At 44.3% G+C, this 10,312-nt stretch overlaps 1 long non-coding RNA gene across 1 annotated transcript; it reads right to left on the reverse strand.

Annotated features, from left to right (window-relative positions):
• Positions 1–439: 439 nt before the first annotated feature.
• LOC147708953 (uncharacterized) lies at positions 440–1,449 on the reverse strand. The gene is made up of 3 exons (XR_015296526.1): positions 1,300–1,449; positions 978–1,119; positions 440–527 (listed from the first exon to the last, which is right to left on the reverse strand). It is a non-coding gene; the product is annotated as an uncharacterized LOC147708953 (long non-coding RNA).
• Between the last annotated feature and the right edge of the window lie 8,863 nt (positions 1,450–10,312).

Raw genomic sequence — 10,312 nt, forward strand, 5'->3', positions numbered from 1 at the left:
AAACCCAAAAAATTACGCCAATTCATTAGATGCATTCGTTGTTTGATGTTAATGGTAAATTATTTGGCGTTATACACAGAGCTTGAGTTGGGAAGCCGCAGAAGATCCTGGCCATGCCTTGTTGACATTTCACTATTGTTGCTTTGACCACATCTGCCCCAGCAAGCGCGTGATCAAATTGTTGGTGTATATTTAATGTAAGAAACATCACACCTCAATGTAACCACGCAGCCCGGGGGAAGAGGGTTAGGGTTTGTTTAATGGATGGGTACGGGGGTTTTGGGAAAGGTTTGAGAAAGAAAAACAGTACGCATGGAGATTGGAGACAACAAAAGCAAAACAATGAAGACGATGATTTATGATGTTGATCCGCTAGCTAATGATTGTAAGCAATGGACGTAAGAAAAGGACACGCTGAATATGATTCTTGGTTTCCCGCCGCAATCCAATTGCTTGATGATGAGGATTTGTGGTAAGGGTGAGAGTTGATGCTCATACTATAAAGCAGTGGGTGAAAGATGTCCAGCCTGAAAAAGAAAAGGCAAATACAAAAGAATGTGAATGACCTAAACAAATTTTAATACAGTGAAGATAAAAAAAACAATACAAGAGGAGTAGTCGTATGAGAGGACTTTCAGACTGAGGCGGCTTGGATACAATTTGTATAAGTCTACTAGTTGCATATCATTTTTAATCTAGAAGTACAAAAAAAGACAGGAGCCAGCACACAACAACAGGCCCACGACGACACAGGTTTGGCCGTTATACAAACTGCATTTCCCTAAAAATTTCAGAGCCACAGAAAGGTGAATGAAATTGAAAAAGCAACCTAGCATTTACAAAATTAATCAACAAAATCAATGCGTCATTCTCAGTCATCAATCATACCACTATTGTACTCTACCACAGCACTGTGCACAAACATGTAGTAGCCTGGGTCTACTGTGCTGTGACTCTTATTTGTATTTATTTATTACCTTGTATTCCACTCCAAGAAACATCGTGCATCAATCAGCTCAGATCCAACTGCCTGACAGCAAAGATATGGTGGTCACCATCATTATCATCAGCAACTCAGTCTGTAGTGAGTGACTACGATAAATTAAGTCCTGACTGCATCTGTAGTAGTAGGAACACAAGTGCGTAAATAATTTCTATTATTAGTAAATAACATGGAAAAATTGGCTATCACGTGAGTCTGAACTGAAGTTACTAGTATACTTCAACTCCATGCACATTAGCTCAGAGTCAGCAAAAAAATACATCCAATGCAATGCATGGCATCATTCATTTTTATACCTGTTTTGCTCTTCTCTTTCACTGTCAGAAGATTGATCACAGATGCTGCCGAGCCTTTGTAATGCGAGTCATCACAACAAGTTGACTTCAGTTGTGGATGCCTGCTCAAGTTTCTTTTGACACAGAAGAGTCGTCTCTGAATGCCTGCAGACAGAGGTGGTAGCCTTAAGAGTAAGACTCAGCAAGGCAGTTATTATGAGTTGCAGATTTCAAATGAAATAGAGGATGGCTGTAGTCATGTATGGTTCACTTATTATGGAGGGACTGTTAGAGGCTACATTATTGTTATTGTACTATACTCCATCTACAACATCAAATGTATGGCTGCCAAGATGGAATTGTATTGACTTGAGTGGGAGTCAAGAAGATGGAGCAAGACTCTGAGGAGTGCAGTCAACATGGAACATAAATGCACAGGCGTGCAACTCCAGGAGGTAACTAAAAAAGATACAGCGAAAATAAATGCACAGGTGTGCAACTCCAGTAGGTACATTAAAAGAATGAGTGGTGGGGATGGATTTGGTTGAGCTTTTTATTTTAAGATTAGCAGTTTTGCACCAGAAAGTCATTTTTAATAAGAAAATAAATAACACAAATAAAAGAAGGGAAAAAGTCACAATTTAACAGCCTATTGGTCAGGGAAGAGGTGCTCGTCCTCAAACTCTGTGGGTCCGGACAGCAGTAGGTCATGTAACCCAGCAGTGATGAATTCTTCGGGCTCGCTTTCTTCATCCTGCTCTGATTCACGTACAGTATAGTCTGGTGGTATGAAGTGTTGATTCATTTTTATCATTGTCAGCCTCTCGACGCTTTTGGGGGAGAGACTGGTCCTTTTCGATGTCACAATGGCACCAGCAGCACTGAAAACCCGCTCAGAGGCGACACTGGCTACAGGACAAGCCAAATACTTTATCGCCAGCCTGCTCAGCACTGGCCACTGTCTCCTTCTTTCATACCAATAGACCAATGGGCTTTGCTCCATGAACACCTCTGTTGTGTCATCCAGATAGGCCTGAACCATCCGCTCAGTGTTCATTGGTGCTCGGCTTTGCTGCTCCTCTTTCCCCTTTGCAACAGCAACGGACTTACCCATCCCCTTCTGTAGAAAAAAAGCAGTTATGCTTTTGGTTGTGTCTGCTGAATCAGATCGTGTAGGTGCTGCTTTTGGTACTGTTGGTGCCTGCTGGGAAGCGGACGCACCGCTCTCATGCTCTGATGAACTTGCCTGAGTTGCCTCAGGAGGATGGCCTGGAGTACTTTGACTGTCCTGGGCTGGCACTGTCAGGCCTTTAAGTAACAGCCGTTCAGTTTCGAAATCATTAGCTTCCACAGCTATGGAACTTTTGTAATTGGCAACATCCCCATCTGAAAAAGGAATGACTGCGCTACTGCTGACAAACAATTTGTACCGTGGATCCAAGATTGTTGCAGTTATGTAATTTGGATCTGACACAATCATTTTAAGCCTTGCATTTACAGATAAGCGGTTGCGTAAGGCCTTGGCCAAGGTACATGCATCAACTTTTTCTTCGTCACCTTCGTATGTTTCACAGACCTCCTTCAGCTGTTGCTCGAGCATGTACAACAATGGGATGGCTTGGCCCATAGTACAGTCCTCCCTGCTAACTGCACGTGTGAACACCTCAAAAGGTTGTAGCATCTCTGTCAAGCATTTAATGATGTCCCACTGCAACATCTCAACGGTCATGCTTTTAAGATTAACAGTAGGATCCACTAATCTTCTTGACATTACATAAGCATTCAGTGGTATGTACTGCTCAAAGAGACGCTCAAGCATGAAATAAGTCGAGTTCCAACGTGTTGGGACCTCCTGGATCAGTGCTTTGACTGGCAAATTATGCTCCCGCTGAATGACGCGTAGCAGCTTCCGCGCTTTGAAAGAAAGGTTAAAATGCGTGCATATTCTTCTGCAGATGGTCAGTATGGTGCTGACTTGGAGTTCATTTTTCAGAAAGTCTTGCACGACTAAGTTAATGCAGTGTGCCAAACAGGGTACCCTGAAATACTGTCCATCTTTCATTGCCCTCACTACATTACTGCCATTGTCGGTGGCAACAAAACCAATCTTAAGGCCTCTTGGTTTCAGCCATTCAAAGACCTTGCTGTTAAAGTCAGACAAAATGTTGTCAGCAGTATGATTTTTCTCCATACCAAACATGGCTACAGTTGCATGTTTGCGAGTGTCATTGAAAATCCCAGCAACGTCAAGAAGGCCTGATGTTAACTTGTCTTTCACACCTGCAAAAGAGATCCAGTGTGCGGTGATGCACATGTAATCTGCTGTGGCTTCGCGACTGCTCCACATGTCGGTTGTCAGGTGGATACAATGGACAACACTCTGTTGTAAGGCTTTCCCAATCAATCCCAGCATGTCGTGGTGTAGTGCTGGAATAGCAACTCTTGCAAAATAGTAGCGACTGGGAACGTCCCATTTTGGGGCGAGTGTTGCCACTAATTGCCGAAATCCCACTGCCTCAACAAATGAAAATGGGAGAAGGTCGAGTGCCAACATTTTTGCAAGTTTCGCATTGTACAAACGTGCTGTTGGGTGGTTCCGCTCGTACTTTCCCTCCTGCCTAAACATGCCAGTAATGGTAAGCTGCTTGGTAATTCTTTCTGTTCTGCTAGACGGACCACCTTTCAACGCAGACTTTTCACTCCTTGCCCTTGGTGTCTCCGGCTGACTCTGGTGCCACTGAGAACTTGCTGATGCTGAGGATTTGGACTGCACCACTCCAGTGCTGGCGACAGGGCTCATTTGTGTACCACTCCCAGATAGAAGGTCATCGTCTCCCTCTTCTTCCATGAGTGGACCTTGTAGTACTGTATCCTCCCCACCAACACCAGTGCTTACATCTTTTAAGCTTGCAAGGTGGTTCTCCCATACAATTGTGTGTGTTTTTTTCATATGGGTCGTTGGGCCTCCAGTACCATAGTTTGTACCAATCTTACCACGACTAACATTGGTGTGACAAATGGTGCATATAGCAATGTTCTCCTGATGTGGGTGAACCGTAAAAAAATCCCAGACTGGGGAGCTAAACTTTTGTCTCCTGCCATAGGAAGAGGAGGACCCACTTCCAATCCCGGATGAACTGGAGCCTTTTTGTTGAATTTCCCTATGTGACAGTTCAGTACTAGTACTGCCACTACCTCCTTCTGTTGAGGTGGCGCTTGCGCTGGATGTTGCACACTGCCGGGCCTTCGCTGATGCAAAAATGGGAGCTGGTGTTACTTTGGGCGCTGAGTGTGTAGGAGTTACACGTGCTATCTGCTCATCACTAATCGCAGCCCTTCTGGATAGGGTGAAAATGCTGGTCTCTACATCCTCTGCACCAGGAATAACGCTTGTGATGATGACATTGTCAGTGTCAGACCCGTCTTTATCACCATCAGTATCCTGTTCACCTACATCGAACTCCGGAAGTTCAAGCCTTGACGGATCCTTCCTTTTTCCCAGCCTGGTCTTAGGATGCCTCTCCTTTGAATGCTCAGTTCTTCGTTGTGGATGCCATTCCTTATCAAGGTCATCTGAAGGGATGCTATGCGAAGAACTCGATGCACTGCCACTAACCCTCCTTTCCTTTCGTAAATTTAAAGACAGTAGATCACCTCCAGAAGTGGCTTCCTCTTCTTCTTGCTCGGAATGAGGCTCTACTTCCTGAACTGCCCCGACATCGGGAGGAACAACTTCCACTATTGCATGCGGAGACGGTGGTTGTTGTTCTTGAGGAAGTACTATAGCGTGCTGTGGTTCTTCAACAACTACTATTGTGGGATTTGGTTGTTGTTGTTGAACAACTATTGCGGGCGGTGGTTGTGGTTTTTCAACAACTATTGCGGGAAGTGGTTGTGGTTGTTGAACATCTACTGCTGGCGGCGGTTGTTCAGCACTTTCATCTTGCGTGGATTGTGTGCTACTTTGAGACAGCGATAAGTTAAGTTCAGGCTCAGTATCACTGCTTTGTAACACTAGGCCGGCTACCTCTTCGACCCTCATGTGCTTGGCCCTGGGTTGGTGGCTTGCCCCCGCTAATGCGGATGTGCTGGCTCCAGCTTGCACCACGGACACCGCTGCTGCAGGCGTACGTTTTGGGGGCCCAAAAAAGGTTTGGGGGTCCATACCAGCCTTAAGTGACACTTCCTTCTTCTGTACCTTCTTCTCAGCAACTTTCTTGGTGGTGGAGGACCTGGTACCTGCTCTCTTAGGACCCATCTTCTTCTGATGTCAGCACACAGCAGCACTCAGTAGCACAAATTGCAGAGATGTGTGGTCAGATGAGTCACACACCACACGTGGCGTACAATTGAAGGACGTCCGTCTGGCAGTTGAACGGGCGATGGATGAAAACAGCCAGCACCTCCTCAGTCTTTTTCTGTGCACCTACAAGCAAAGAAGACAGAACACGTCAGTCAAACAAGCAGTAAGCCAACACATGAACAATTGAAAGACACACAGGCCAATGTATAAAACACAAAAAAGAAGACTAATACTACGAGCACCACAGCTCCCAGCCACATGAAGTCCAGAAATAACCAATAATAAAGTCAAGCAGGCCTATCATATACCAATATGGACAGAAAAAGGAGGATGCCTGCTACACATGAGTCATGACAGGTTAATGCAAGGAAAATCAAAATACCCCATGGCTAAGAGTTTGTAAAACTTCACTGCAAAAACACATACAAGCCATAAAATTATTACACACACAAAAAAGTTACCTACCCCCCTGCCCAGACAACCAACTTGGAAATGCAATGGCATACACACATGCCGTAATGATGGTAATTAAATAGACCAAATAGAAACAGCTACATAAAGCAGCCCCGCTAACTAGTAACTAACTACCACCTCTGGGACTCTGGCCTACTATCAGATCAGACCAAAAGCAGGGAGGCCAATGATAAATGCACAAAGGAAGTACCTACAAAATGGCCGCCACCACATGGCCTGTCCAGGAAGACAAAACTACAACCAAATAACACATAAATGAGGACTTTTTTGTAGCACAGGGGACACATTAAACATTTTCGAGGAACTTTTATGCAACTCGGGACATATTGTTCGCGAGAATGCAAAATCGGCGTGTTCGGCAACGCGAATCGAGCGAAAAGTCGTTATCGCGTTCCCGAGCCAGTACATTGAGCGCGCGAACAAGACAAAAAAGGTAAGGTTGCGTTCTCACACGGTGCGACGTTACCAAAAGTACGCGAACAGTATTCCTAGGGTTACCTACTGGCAGGGAGTGCCATATTAGCTATACACAAGCAACCAAAAACTGAAAGTACCACCATTACAAAAAATGTGAAGCAATCCAAAGCCATACACGGTGTAATTAAAGTTACACCACAAAAATAGTTGATTAACTTGAATGCACCTATGGCTGTGAGTAGTAGTACCTACAAAAGCCTTGGATGGCTATGGCAAAAGAAGAGAACCAGGGAAGGACACAGAAAATGGCCGCCTCCATAGGGCCAGGAGGACAGGGACACCCAAAAACAACATGGAAAAAGGATGCACCTAAAATGGCCTCCACCACATGGCAAAATCAGTCACAAAGGAAGCATACACAAAATGGCCGCCACCACATGGCCTGCCCACCAACAACAACATAGCAGAATCATCACAAAGGAAGTAAGTACACACAAAATGGCCCTCACCACTACATGAAAAGAAAGAGAAGACAGACAATAAATGCCTATGCCAAAGGGACAATGCTTAGCTTCACAAAATGAACACACCAGACACCACCCCCCAAATTGGTCACCCCAACCATAAACAAGAAATCATTACATAGAGGACAGAAAGGAACTGGGAGTGGCCCATGCTCCAGGAAGACAAAACTACAACCAAATAACACATAAATGAGGACTTTTTTGTAGCACAGGGGACACATTAAACATTTTCGAGGAACTTTTATGCAACTCGGGACATATTGTTCGCGAGAATGCAAAATCGGCGTGTTCGGCAACGCGAATCGAGTGAAAAGTCGTTATCGCGTTCCCGAGCCAGTACATTGAGCGCGCGAACAAGACAAAAAAGGTAAGGTCGCGTTCTCACACGGTGCGACGTTACCAAAAGTACGCGAACAGTATTCCTAGGGTTACCTACTGGCAGGGAGTGCCATATTAGCTACACACAAGCAACCAAAAACTGAAAGTACCACCATTACAAAAAATGTGAAGCAATCCAAAGCCATACACGGTGTAATTAAAGTTACACCACAAAAATAGTTGATTAACTTGAATGCACCTATGGCTGTGAGTAGTAGTACCTACAAAAGCCTTGGATGGCTATGGCAAAAGAAGAGAACCAGGGAAGGACACAGAAAATGGCCGCCTCCATAGGGCCAGGAGGACAGGGACACCCAAAAACAACATGGAAAAGGGATGCACCCAAAATTGCCTCCACCACATGGCAAAATCAGTCACAAAGGAAGCATACACAAAATGGCCGCCACCACATGGCCTGCCCACCAACAACAACATAGCAGAATCATCACAAAGGAAGTAAGTACACACAAAATGGCCCTCACCGCTACATGAAAAGAAAGAGAGGACAGACAATAAATGCCTATGCCAAAGGGACAATGCTTAGCTTCACAAAATGGATACACCAGACACCACCCCCCAAATTGGTCACCCCAACCATAAACAAGAAATCATTACATAGAGGACAGAAAGGAACTGGGAGTGGCCCATGCTCCAGGAAGACAAAACTACAACCAAATAACACATAAATGAGGACTTTTTTGTAGCACAGGGGACACATTAAACATTTTCGAGGAACTTTTATGCAACTCGGGACATATTGTTCGCGAGAATGCAAAATCGGCGTGTTCGGCAACGCGAATCGAGTGAAAAGTCGTTATCGCGTTCCCGAGCCAGTACATTGAGCGCGCGAACAAGACAAAAAAAGTACGGTCGCGTTCTCACACGGTGCGACGTTACCAAAAGTACGCGAACAGTATTCCTAGGGTTACCTACTGGCAGGGAGTGCCATATTAGCTACACACAAGCAACCAAAAACTGAAAGTACCACCATTACAAAAAATGTGAAGCAATCCAAAGCCATACACGGTGTAATTAAAGTTACACCACAAAAATAGTTGATTAACTTGAATGCACCTATGGCTGTGAGTAGTAGTACCTACAAAAGCCTTGGATGGCTATGGCAAAAGAAGAGAACCAGGGAAGGACACAGAAAATGGCCGCCTCCATAGGGCCAGGAGGACAGGGATACCCAAAAACAACATGGAAAAGGGATGCACCCAAAATGGCCTCCACCACATGGCAAAATCAGTCACAAAGGAAGCATACACAAAATGGCCGCCACCACATGGCCTGCCCACCAACAACAACATAGCAGAATCATCACAAAGGAAGTAAGTACACACAAAATGGCACTCACCACTACATGAAAAGAAAGAGAGGACAGACAATAAATGCCTATGCCAAAGGGACAATGCTTAGCTTCACAAAATGGACACACCAGACACCACCCCCCAAATTGGTCGCCCCAACCATAAACAAGAAATCATTACATAGAGGACAGAAAGGAACTGGGAGTGGCCCATGCTCCAGGAAGACAAAACTACAACCAAATAACACATAAATGAGGACTTTTTTGTAGCACAGGGGACACATTAAACATTTTCGAGGAACTTTTATGCAACTCGGGACATATTGTTCGCGAGAATGCAAAATCGGCGTGTTCGGCAACGCGAATCGAGTGAAAAGTCGTTATCGCGTTCCCGAGCCAGTACATTGAGCGCGCGAACAAGACAAAAAAGGTAAGGTTGCGTTCTCACACGGTGCGACGTTACCAAAACTACCCGAGCTGTATTCCTAGGGTTACCTAATGGCAGAAATTGACAGACACCCAAAACCTGACATACCCCACACATAAACATAAGATTTTCTAAATCAAACCAGTCCATCCATGATTTTCTAATTAGAGGTACACCAGAAAAACAGTTGATTACCTTTCATGACCCTATGACTAGTACCTCTGGCCTACTGGCAGAGTAGGCCACAAGTTTGGAGGCCTATGGCAAGAGCAAAGTGGCTGGGAAACATAAAATGGCCACCAACAACACATGGCCAGGCCAACCACAGAAAGTTATTACAATGAACTCAAACATGCCTACACACTAACTACATGGAGTACTAGGGTCAGCTATTGGCTTAAAAAAATAAAAAACTTTTTAATTACACAAACAGAAATTCCACAGCAGACATTGCTATTGCATAATGATGACCATAATCCAATGCCAGCCATGATGTTTGTTTACAAACTTGAATAAAAATTTAAACACAGAATTATGATTTTACCCATGGGTACCTCTCTATGTAGCCTGGATGAAATTTAAAAAGAAATACAAGTTGGGACCTCATAAAAGTATAGGCACCCATCAATAATTTAAATCAAGGAATGAATACTGTAGTTAAAAAATTTAAAATCAAACAAACACAAGTCTACAACATCATACGCACTCATACATTACTGAACTTACTTGAAAAAGAGAATTCAAAATCCAAAAGTCCTCAGTAAAATTCAAAAAAAGCAGTAATGCAGCCAACACACACAGAAAGTGATCCTGCCAGCTCAAACTCCAAATGAAAGTGACCACCTCATGGACAAAGCACTGGGAGGAGCCTGGTGGACAGGAACAGGAAGTTGTAAACTCCAGAGCCCTTCCTCCTTAATATTCAAAAATAGAGTAGAAACAGAAAGAGGACTCCTTCCCCCCAAAAAATACATCCAAAGGTACAACTTTGAGGGGTTTTTCACTTGTTTGCTAACCAAAATGGTAATTTATTATTATGGTTTAACTTTTAACATGCTCGCGAGTTATTCTGTGCAAGATTGCAGGTTCTGCGTGTTCGGCAACTCGATCTTACCAACAAACATACTCGCGCGTCCTTATGGCTTTATCGCGCTTCCAATGACGTTATCGCGTTCGCACTGCTGCACGGAAGGGTTTACAAA

The sequence above is a fragment of the Lissotriton vulgaris genome, chromosome 6 (genome assembly GCF_964263255.1).
Source record: "Lissotriton vulgaris chromosome 6, aLisVul1.2, whole genome shotgun sequence".
Taxonomy (NCBI): domain Eukaryota; kingdom Metazoa; phylum Chordata; class Amphibia; order Caudata; family Salamandridae; genus Lissotriton; species Lissotriton vulgaris.